This window comes from Tigriopus californicus, chromosome 1 (genome assembly GCF_007210705.1).
Source record: "Tigriopus californicus strain San Diego chromosome 1, Tcal_SD_v2.1, whole genome shotgun sequence".
In the NCBI taxonomy this organism is placed as follows: Eukaryota; Metazoa; Arthropoda; class Copepoda; order Harpacticoida; family Harpacticidae; genus Tigriopus; species Tigriopus californicus.
The window spans coordinates 13,505,175-13,517,496 of NC_081440.1; the positions used below are offsets into that span (position 1 = coordinate 13,505,175).

Here is a 12,322-nt window from a genome sequence, read left to right on the forward strand (position 1 = left end):
GCCACACAATTCGTTCATCATTCCCGAGTTGTTGGAATAGGTTCCAACCAAAGCTCGAGCCAGTGATAGACAGTATAATAAGATGTGATAGATACCAGATTATGGGAAGTTGGGCATTCGGAGAGTAATTTTGTTACCCGGAACGCCTTCAGGACGAAGCGTGGCTGGCGAGGGCACTGATGGCAGAGGGAACAATGAGCCAGAAATATTGGACTGAATGAACCACGCGGTCAACGACTAACATGCAATTGGGCCAGACAATATGTTGTTCCACTCCTCTCTCACGTTTGAGAACCGAGAAGGAACTCATCAGAAAACTGATTTACTGACAGCCAAAAGACTCTATCGCATGACTCACCCAAAAGGTAGATACGTAGTAGATACATGGTGCAGCAAGGACAGCAAAACCTAGTTTTGAATACCCCACCAATGGTCGAAAGAACACAAATTTAGTACCGCGAAGTAGATCCAAGGCGTGTTAGACCATGAAAATCCAATCCCACGATGAGGTCGAGTAAGAAAATCGAAAGTGAAATGTGTCGGATTTTGGGAGGCTCATGTCTTCATCAAGCCTCAAGTGGAGAGAGAGAGAGAGAGAGAGAGAGAGAGAGAGAGAGAGGGAGAGCAACAGAGAGAAAGAGTTTCTTTTTGCTCCTTCTCCGATCTTCTCCGTGTTCTGGTCGTTCGTTCCGTGTTGCCACCATCTGGACCCGTTCGGACGCGGATCAAACTAAGGGGGGAGGGACAGAAAAAAAGCCATCTGAAAAATTGAGGACAAGGAGATGAAAAATTGCTTCTCCAACGGGAAATGAAGCCCTTGCTCGCTTCGTTCGACGTCCATCCACGTCGAGACAAGATATTTAACAGGTGTGCGTTCCACCATTCATCCTAGCAAGGGATTTAGCCAGATGGTTGCAAATGGGGCTGGCAACATGTTCCAACTCACTCACAAGTATTATACCTAAACAGGCCGGAAGGGCTCGAGTGGACTTGATAGGCCTCATTGAACGATTCTTGGTTATTTGGAGGATTAGACAAGCTTCATTTCATCCTGATTTGCTACACATACGCCAAATGGGGAACACTGAACGAATTCAACACCTTCATACCCTTTTTGCAAGCATTCATGTCTTCATTTTCTCCCTCGTTTTTCTTCTTATGAGCAGCCGCATGACTTCCAAAATAGCGCCTTGGCCGTACAGCAGTCTCCCTCGTTTTTCTTCTTATGAGCAGCCGCATGACTTCCAAAATAGAGAGCTCACCTGGCTCTTTTTCCAGTTTAGCCTTCATCCACCTCGTAAGATCAGCCTTCACATCAGGAGAGAGCAGAGGTCTCTTAATGGTTGATGAAAGGAAGGCCGTAAGTGAAGGAAGTATTTTAAGACAATGACTAGAGAGTTGAATAAGGATGAGACTGGAGATTTTCTGATCATGTAATTGTAGCTTCCGTGGCAAATGTTTTAGAAACCCAGAATCCGATTAATGAATTGTTCTGCCGAATACCCTTCCATAACTTGGTTGGTTCCCTGTCGAGGATTTAGTGTGATCTGAAGATACTACGATTTCATAAACGACAAGTTTTACATCTGATATATTTGCATATTATTTATTCTTGTGATCTTTGACAATTTCTACCACCAGTTTCTTAAACGGCCGCCCATGAAATAACCCGAAAAACTCAAGTACCGGCATCATCACAGTTTTTGACCTTCCTATGAGTAACTTGTAAGCGGTGGACCAAATTGGACCAGGTTTCATCATGATTCAATGGCCATTTCCCGTTTGTTATCAAGCTCAGACCAGATTTGGAAAAATAAAACCAAACTCCTTCATTTAAACCCAATTATGTTATGCTGTACGATATCGCTACCAGAATATCATCGTTCGTTCCATTCGGAGATTTGTGGACTCTGTGCCGTGCTGTACTGAAGTTGAAATGCTTCTCGTTGGGCGCAGCTCTGGACATTGAATTGAGAAAGAGTAGCAAAGGAAAAATAAGTGAGTGATGCCGAACGCGTGTGAGATCGACGGGGAGGGAGAGAGAAAGGGGGGGGGGAAATGTCCTCCTTTTTTCTCGGTTTCTCCCTCGTTTCACCTTTCTCTTTCGTGTAGCCAGAGGTGAGCGTTCTCCACTTCCACTTCCACCTCCACCTCCTCCTTTTCAATTTGCGAGAGATCTTCTCGTCGTCTTCTTCTTCTACACCTCGTGGCCGTTGTTCCAGAGGCCCCTTCAGCCTCGTTTTGGAGGCCGCACCAATTCTCCTCACTCAACTCCCTTGTACACGTAGTAGTACCTCTCTGACCCATCAGGCTCACCAGAGAGTTGTGTGTGCGTGTGTGAGGATTGCTCCCCTGGATGGATGCTGCGGGTCCTCGTTCCACCTCGTCCTCCTCCACCTCCTCGTCCTTCTCTGCATCCTCTTGGCTCGCCTACCTTTGAACTCTTCGTGCAATTTTCTCGAGATGAAAGACGGACGATCCTGGAACTTCATCTGAAGGTGGAACTGGTACACTGGGTCCACGAAGGTGCGGAGGGATGAAGCGAAAGGTAGTCCAGGTTGGTGCCGGCCCCTACGTCCCCATCCATCCATCCTTCGCTCGTTCTCTCGTTCGTTCGTTCGTTCGTTCGCTCGTTGTTCGTTCCTTGGGTCTTTCGTTTGTCCGTGGCCTCTTGGCTTGGCTCTTCCCAATGGATGGACCGGGGGGAGGCGAATTCCGCGGATCCACTTCCACCCATCCTTGGCGACTGAAGTGTATGTGAACGAACGTAGAATAGAGTATGCCCAGCAGGTTGGGGTTTTGCCTCTTGCCTCTCCGTGGCTGGCTTTTTACCTATCTCTTGTTGTCGCTTTTTTTTTCTTTTCTTCTTCTTCTTCCGTCTCCTCCTCCTCCTCCTCCTCCTCTTCTTCGTCTTCTTCTTTCTCCCAAGAAGAACGAGGGATCGAACAACAACACACGGGGAAAAGCTCATCATTCTGCAATTGTAAGCTGGAAGACGAGGTAGCCTCCCATCACCTTCTTCTTCCTCCTTCTCATCATTGTCATCGTCATCATCCCCACCACCACTACCAACACCAGCAACATCATCATCATCATCAACATCCCTCAGTTCCTTTGAAATCTCTCTTGCCTTCTTCAATCTTGCTTCGGCTCCCATAACAATATCTATTCCTTCACTATCCTCCGTGAGACTCAAGATCGCCGTTCCCCGTCAACTCTGCTAAGAGTTAGTTCTGCCCAAGTTCCACAAAAGTGTGCATGCAGTTATTGTTGTCGCTCCTCTGGCTCTCACTACAAAACACTTCATACAATAGCACATCACAAGACAGCTGCTTCGAAAGTTTAGAATCAGCTCAGGGGGAACGCACTCACACACGCACCAAAAAACAAGACAGAGAATAGAATCGCCAACAACAGCTTCCTGTTCGTTTGGGACAATTCTCCAAAGACACAGGCTTTCACGCTAAACTTGAGAATAAGTCAGCGTGAGATTTGCCGTTCGACAGTGCCAAGAAGTACTGTGACCAAAATATCGGCCTTGATCCATCGACCAACGAGAAGGTAAGTCGTCCAAAAAGCCAGGGATTTCAACGATTCTTGCGCTTTCATCGTAAAGGAAACCACTTGCGAGTTGTATACACATTTGCAACTAAGAACTCTTAAAAGGGGCTGGTAAATCTATTTTGAGAGCAGAATTGACAAAAGAGAACCCCTAAAGCTCGAATGAGACACGGAACTGATATGATGTCCTCGTCATCTTCCTTTTGCACCAATGTGAAAAGACCAACTGGTCCTCCTCTCTTTAAATGCAAAACCAAATTTTTTGAAAAGGACTCTAATTTCCGGTGAAGACGACATCGCAACATGGAATAGGCTTTTCAAACCTACCTACAAAAGGATGGGTACAACAATCCACTATCACAATATCCTGAGCACAATTGGGAACTGCAAAATTTCGCTGGCCTTGGCCAAAGTTACCAATCGGCCACAAGAGCAGAAAAAAAGAACTAAAACTTTGCTTATTGTTTTCGTATTTGGGTTGTGTTTATGCAATGGAATGGAAAGGATCCCAATGAGTTCCTAGAAACCGCTTGGTAGCTTCGTAGGGTACTCATTGCAACAGGTTATAAAGGGATGCTTGAAGGTTCTTGGAAAAAGATTGGAGACCATTAAATTTGCCAAGGCTGTCCATATTTTAGATCCAATCATTTAGCTCTTACCACTTTTACTAAGTTTTCGTCGAGCGAGGCAAAATGGAGGAAAATTATGGTTCAAGCCATTATCTTTGTTCAAATCGGTAATCTTTTGGCACTTTGTGGAGTACAATGCCTCAATTAGAGCGAATTTATGACTCTCCGGTGCGAGAAAATCTGTATCATCATCCAGTTACTTTCCTGCCTACCTACCTACGTGTACATGGGCGAATCTCTCCATCTCCGTATGTGACCTGAATGAAATATAAATACTTAATGTTGGGCGTAATGCATTATTAATTGGCAGTAAGAGCAACATTTGAAGGACCCATTAGAGAGCAAACTCCTCGGAAGCAGTTGGTATTCTTTCTACGAAGGGTACTACTACAGTTCTCCATCACCACCAGCACCTAAAGCGCTAGCACCACTGGTGCTACATACCGTACGCTCTTCATTTGTCCGTGTTCCTCCACTTATTCTTCGGAGGAAAAAGTTGTTCCTCACTCACTAACTCACTCGTTAGTTGGTTGGCATCGTCGCATTTCTGCCCAAGAGACTCACACGCACTCACTCTTTTACACTCATTCACTCACATCCAACCAACCAAGCAAACGGGAGAGGAGGAGGCTCAAAGTTTTGCCAAGTGAAGTTTTAGGCAAAATTGTTTCTTATGCTCACTTAGACGCTGTTCCATTTGGAGCCCCCTAAATTTCAAAGGAGTTCAAAAAAGTTGTAACGACAGGCCTCTTGACATGTATTCCAAATCGGTATGCACCCATTCCCGAAGCACGCCCTTCAATCAAATGATTCGACTTCTCTCTCTTCCTCTTTTGTCGCGTCCTTTTTTCTTTGGCATCGGGAACACTGAAGGACCGGTAAAGGCGCGATCCAAGATTGATTCCCTATGATCTTTAATCAGTGATGTATAGCCAAGAGGAGGAGGTTATTGAAAACCACAGGAGACGTATTTGCTCAGTAGATCCCAAGTTACAAATGGAAAGGAAATGAGATGAGGGCTCTAATTTGAGGTCGCGTACTTTTCTCCGCTCGACTTTTCGAGATCCCCACTCCCATGACTAAAAGACTAAAGAGACGGTGAACAAAAAGACGACTAGCAACTTGTAGCTTACGATCCACCTGGAACGTTGGAAGAAGAGGATGTAGAAAAAGTTGAAATCGAGAAGGAGGAAGGTAAAGAAAAACTTCATACACTCCTCCTCCTTCTTTCCTCCTCTCTTTCTCACTTCTCGAAGACAGATGAGCTAACGATACGACCATTTCCATCGAGGTTTAACCCTCTTTCCCTTTCTTTCTCTATCTCTATCTATCCCGTAAATATGGTTCATCCAGACTAGGGGCCCTCTTTTTTTTTACTCAATGCCAATACTTAAGATGAATGAATGCAAGAAGTTGAGGACATATTACATAGGAGGTAAAACCGCTGATGAAGCCCTCAGAGAACCGGAAGAGTACAATTTTGGAGCGGACTTATCTACGGATTAAGGCTTGAGCCGAGCAAATTGGAACACACCTTTTTCCACCCAAAAAAAAAACCATTAAGATTGGAGTTCAAAGAGCACCTCAGCACCAGCAACAATACGCCATGTACATTAGTAGTGCATCAAGAGTCTCTCAGCCCTCGACCTCCTCACCGAGGGTTTCTCTGATGATGGTTGTTCCAGTTCTTAACGAAGAAACATGGAACAAGCCGCTCGTGTTCACTTGGAACACATTAAAACCAAGATGATGAGAGCATCACTTTCCGCCAGCTTCGTTCAAATTGAACCTGATGGATGGAGTGCTGTCCCACTCGTCGTATTGCACAACTCCACAACACTTTGAGCCTGGCTCAAAAGGACAAGCTGCAATGTTCCATCTTCATAAGGAAGAGCGTGCGATCAACCCATGACAAAATGGAGCAAATGTTTGGCTTTGTGTTGGGACTTCTTCCTTGGGGAGAAAAGTTAGATAAAAGCACTTCTAGATCGCTAAACTTTTTCCCCTCTCGCTCCACCTTGACCGGGATAGGGAATCACTGAGATCTGCTCGGGGTCCGCTTTTAAAGCAAACTGACCAAGAAACGAGAAACGCTGCGGATGAAGTGTCAACTACCAAAATTCGCTACACATGGCCCCCCACTCTCAAGATTTGCTGGCGAAAAGAAGCGAAAAGAAGTGCCGGTTGACTGTCCACAAAATATTTAAAAAAGATACTTCTCGAACACTGTTTCCGTATGAAGTGAAAGATCAGCCTTTGTTTTGGCACAAACACTCCAAGGTCAGCCTTTAGTCCCATGCAAGCAAGGTCCCTTGGGTCTCCGATTTCAGATACTTGTCGTTCACTCAGTAAATGTTTCCATCTGTAAATATTTCAATCTAGCATCGAGTGAAAAAGCTATCACTAACATGTGTTCCCAATGATGTGATCCATTTTGTCCTCAGATTTTACATTAAAACAATGAAGATGCCTCCAGAATGACTAGTTAATGTGGAGAAAAACTGTTTGGTCATTTGATCATAAAACAAACAACTCTTGTCAAACTAAGTGAATTAGTGACAAAATACTTTGAAGCCTGGTCTTTCTTCATTATACCGTGTACATACAGCATATTGTCGTCCATGGAAAACCAATCACTTGGATATCATGAGACCCATTTTCCATTGCCTGAGTTCCTTTCCCGAGCTCAATAACAAATGTAGAGGTCGAATTGCAGAGCCATACATCACATTACGGAATCAGGAGATGGTTCGAGGCCATCAAGAAGCTTTTATCATATGACACGAGGTCTTTTAAAGGCCAACCATGGCCAAAAGACAGCCCAAAGACTGACCTTAGCGGAATAGAATGCATAACACAAACATATTGTACAGTACGCACATTGAGAAGAAGACCCACTGCGCAAGTCAAACAAGGACACTTCAACCACATACTTGGACATAAATGGTAATATAATGGGTCCATCCCTCTGAATGATTGTCATAATCTGGAGGGTTAGGCAAGTGAAAGAATCTGGAGGGTATCTCAGATCTCGAAAGCAAACAACACAAGTCTTCCTCATCTTAAGTCTGATTTTTTTTCCTTCCACCACGGCAATCATCTCTCAAAGGTCCAATGTACATGGATCTGACATTTTCATTAGTAAATGACAACAAATGCACTCATTTTCATTAACATCTTCCACCGTCGTCTCGGCAACCATCCTCCTTCTTTTTGACCACTCTCTAACGTGAACTCTCTCTCGGATTTGTTTCAGGTATGTTTCTCTAGTTGTTTTTGAGGCATGAAACGTCCGTAAGTTGGCCCCATTGCTTCTTTTCGATCCCTTCCCACTAAAACACTTATGCTTATGATCATCAGCATCACCTCAATAACAACAACACCACCAGATTCTTCCTTAGACGAGAGCCATTGGATGGTGAACGGAAAAGTTGCTGCCCTCGCTTATCAAGCACTAGGGAAGGAACACCGAAATGCTTTTTATATATTAGTCACTCTTTGCCACGAAAGTCAGCAAGACAATCTCGATTCCGTTCTCCTTCACCAAACAGTCGAAAAGATCGCGCTAGAGTATTGAGAACACACTCCTCAGGAGGGAGGGCGTAGGGAGGAGCATATTTGAAAATGCAAGCCATTGCCTTTTCTTCCCATTCAAGCTGACATCAAAAAAGTTTTAGCAGCAGTCAAGCACTCATGCAATATTGATGCGTCACTTTGGGGAGAGGCTGCGAGACTCACATTAAACATCGGTAGTAGAGGTTGACACGAGTAATTCCAGTGGTTGACCTGATTCGCAGTTTCCCTGATTAGACAAAAGCGAGCCCCATAACAATGGATTTTCGACCTCAATCCACGTGCACATTCCCACACTTAGAGACCATGATCGCGCCACTAGAGATACTTAATGACCCTTCAATGGGTTTCGAGTGGTTTTTTAAATGCATGGAAGATGTATATTGGCTGCTTGCTTCCTTGCTTGCTTGCTTATTTACTGTACTGGCCTGCTTGCTTGGCACCTAAATACGGTAGTACCTAGGCTTGGGCCAAAACGAGGGCATAGAAGAGAATGAAAGTGCTCCTCTGCTACAACCTAGAACAGCGATCCATCCATGGGGGGATCATTTGGTATCGATTCGATTATAAGCCCATAATCTTCCGCTCCTCCTGTTCCCTGATTGCCGCCACTACGCGCCACTCTCATCATCGGGCTTAGCTTTTGAAGTTTCCACGGCAGATTAACATAGTTTATTGGAAACCGATAGTCTAATATCAAGCTCTCTCTTTAGCATGAGAGCTAACCGACGACGAATATGGCGGTGGTCTCGGGATCCATCCACATCGATTGGTTGTTCACGGCCAAGATGAGTCGTGTTTTGGATTTTATGGCTTTTAGAACGATCCAGGGAGAATTTGGATCCAGGACTCGTTCCGTGAAACGTTCCGAGGGATTGGAGGTGCAGTTTAGTCTTACCATTCCGATAGTTATTGAGGCAGTCATATCACGGGCAGCATGGTCCATGAAGTGACCAAGAATTTTGTTTCATGGACCAAGAGCCATCCTGGACTTTGAGTCAAATTGAAGGATCTCGTTGTAGGAATTTCTAGTCGGTACAAGCAATGTTAGAACGGAGTTACTTTTCCTTGGACAGATCAAACGAGAGCTTCTACAGTATAGCAATAGTGGTGGTGAATTTCTAGCCCCTTTTGGGTAGGAAATGAGTCACTCATTAGCGAAAAAGGTTCTGAATAAGATTATCTGTGGAGGTCCTCGGGCCCGGCGGGAATATTCATGTCGGATATCAAGAAAGGGAAATGAAATGAAGCCAAGTGGAACTGAATTAGAACAGAGCGATGATGAGATGAGTGGACCCGAGGTGAGAGGGAGGCACCTGGAATTCCAAATGGAATGAACATCTTCGGAGTCAGTCAGTCCATTTTGGAGTTGTCGTCAGGCTGTGCCTTTAGATCTCATTCAATCAAGCATCACTCTTTGACAAATTAGGCCACATGAGGCTCGATTAGACTAATACATTAGAGCGTCTCCATGGAACATGATATCTTTGAGAGGAACATCATGTGCTCCCTCCTCCCCCAAAGCTCGTTGGTAACCACGTGGGTCGAATCATCGGTAACTTATCATTTGTTACGTGTCATTTTTGACTTTGTTCACTTTCAAAAGGGAAACAACATTATTCAATCCTCGAGGCAGGACCGGTACTAAAACGAGGGGAATCTCAAAGTTACTCCATTTTGAATGAGGTACAATTCTGCTAACGAACTAACTAACCCACACATCCACCCACCAACTAACTTTGAAAGGAGAGCTTGGAACAACCAACCAACCAACCAACCAACCAACCAACCAACCGACCGACCGACCGACCGACCCAAGCATCTAATCAGAATCAAAACTCGCAGCTACACTCTTTGGCAAATCCAAATCCAATCTCTCGTCACACGGAATGAATTAGCTTGCTCAACCGTGAACGCTCAAACTTGCTTACCACTCTCTCGAACGAACTTCTTCTTTTTCCTCTTCATCCTGCTTGCACGAGGTCGAATTGAAACAAAAATTGTATTTGGCGACTCCAGCCTTGATTGGAATTGCTGCTCATTTCCTATGTCTAGTTGGGTGTGTCAAGAAGTCTGCTCAAACTCTGTTTTCCCAATTCCAAAGGAGCCCCAAGTGGGGTTTGACTCAAACATATTCAAAGCTGGACCACCTGAGTCACCTCGTGTGGCCTCAAACACAAGTGTATTGAACAATCCTTTTGTGGAGATTTCTCTCCCAAAGCTACACAGTGTGGTCCCTTGGGACACACTAGATCCTCAGGCAACCCGCCTCCAAAGCAACTCAACCAATGGAGGCTGTTATTATTTCAAGGTATTAAAATGAACTCTCTTCTCTGCTCGTTTTCTCTCTCTCGACTTGCTACTCGTTTGTTTATGCATCAAAGGACGAGAGAGACCTGGGAAACTGGTAACTGAGAACGAAACGAACGACGAAAAGCCCTGGAAATTGGAACATCAATGGTAGCCAAGGAAGAAGTAGAGGGAGAAGGAGGGGAAAGAGAAGTTGTTGGAGGAGGACGAGGACGAGAAGATGACGATGAAGGACGAGGAGGAGGAGGAGCAGGAGGAGCAGGAGGACTAGAAGGGTGAAACGGTAGTATGTGTGATGATACCACATATTATGGCCGTTGACACCGACATGATGATATGAGCACATAGTTTATTGGAGATGACTCCCTTGGATCTGGCAATTCCAACGACAGACACTCTCACTTCCTGAGCGAAAGATACAGGCAAACTTGTGCCAATTGTAAAGGAAACTGTTGAAATTTTTCACTTGTTCACCCTTTTCCCTCGAGTGTTTCCATTTGAATCCATCCATTTTCATTCGTCCATATTTGCCTTCTTGGTCTTGGAGTATTGGACTGACAAAACCAGACTTTGCCAAGAAGCTTTGAAACACCGTTCCGATCCAAATATTAGGGAACAGGCAAGGTTTTAGAATGACTCTCAGAATTATTGTTAGATCCTCGGTGGGTTTAGTATTCGGTTTGAGCATTCACAACTTGATTGTATTGATGCCGGTTGTGACACTTTAACCAAGTTGGGAGCTTTGCAATTAAATATTCAGGAGCTCATTTTCCCAGGAGAAGTATCGGATGTCCATATTTTTGTAGTCTTTTGATTGGATGGTTATGATCCAGCTCTCGTTCCCTTCTGTCGTGGGTTCCACTTGAAACCTGATCTTGGGTCTGGATCAAGCGGCTCATCTGTGACAATAAATACAAATATCTGGGAGACATTCTCGAGGAACCACGGGAAGCAATCCACCAAGAATGACACTAAATTGCCCACCTTACCCGGGTCCAATTGCACTAAGTCGAGTGTAACTTGATTACATACCATTATATTATCCCTTGGACAAATTCCTAACCCAATTTAGCTTCATTAGGGGCGACATTGTTCTGCTTCAGAATGTGGTCGTCCTCAGCCGTTGATCCTCATTGGCGCGCAGAAGTACAATAAAAACTCGGAGACTTGCTACAAAAGTCAGGAAGCATCTGATGCTCTGAACAACTTGTTTGTTCTTGGCCCGTGTAATCAAGTTTCTGGATAATGATTGCATTCCAGTCATGATCTCAACAGGTACAATAAGCACACACACAATTGGGACATGGACCGTTGTAGTCGGCCTCTGTGCTCGCCTGACTCTCCTTCGGTCCCTCTCTCGTCATTCTGAAGAGTTCATATGCATGCTCCAGATTCGTTATTTGTCCGAGTCAACAGCTCTCACATGCTTGCACGTACAAATGGACCATCTAGTTTCCATTGTTCCAGTTCCTCTGCGCCCTCTCCATGGTCTTTTGCATGCCCTAGGGACAAATAAACCAACATAGACTATATGATGATGGATCAAGAATCAAGTAATATCGCCATATTAAGCACGGTCCAAGGGACTTCTTTCCAAGAGTTATGACTCAGGTCGGATAAGCATAAGAGTGCTCTTCTCTACTGTATCCGAAAAGAAACAATTTGGAGGGGACACAAGGTCTTGCTTCACCAAAGTATTTAAAGCAACTACATGGGGACCCCAACGACTGCTCTTGCACATCTCAGGTCCCACAGCGACATCAGTAATGAAAAATCTGAGATAAGGAAAGTATTTCCTCTTTCTCCAGGGCTCTCATGCAACTTGATTGATGAGGTCTCAGAAATGGAGACAATCCTGAATAAAGCATTCACACAGCCCGGGCATCGCACATCGCACATTGCACTAAGACTCTGTCTACCTGCCGGGCTCATCTGGAGAGGCTTCCTCCCAAGATCCTTCAGTTCATTTCCCGAGTCACATTTCTTCACCCTCGAGCGAGAAAGCAGCTAGCTTCTTGGATGGTAGGAAAGAACAACATGGTCCAAACGTATCAAGTTCTTACCTTCAATCTGTCCTAGAGTTGTAAAGTAGTCTTGGATATCTGACAATATCAGGAGCGGATTAGCCCGAGGATTGGACTAATGCCGACAGATATTATCAATCTGCATATTGCCGGATCATGAAACACGGTAGAGGGAAACAATCAAAAGCTTGTTGCTTGTCAGAGAGGCCAGGACTTAATGAAAAC

The 12,322-nt window shown here is 44.8% G+C and overlaps 1 protein-coding gene across 4 annotated transcripts in view; it reads left to right on the forward strand.

The window, feature by feature from the left end:
* The window catches only part of LOC131893232 (RNA-binding protein Nova-2-like), a 55,344-nt gene that overhangs the window by 20,104 nt on the left and 22,918 nt on the right, over positions 1 to 12,322 (forward strand). The window contains exon 1 of one of the 4 annotated variants that reach the window (XM_059243218.1): positions 2,899 to 3,561. The exons of 1 other annotated variant lie outside the window; for it this stretch is intronic. The gene's annotated coding sequence lies outside the window, so the exon portion shown is untranslated. Of the gene's footprint in view, positions 1 to 2,898; positions 3,562 to 12,322 lie in introns of those variants that run through there. 2 more of the 4 variants (XR_009374657.1, XR_009374662.1) reach the window with 2 other exon arrangements.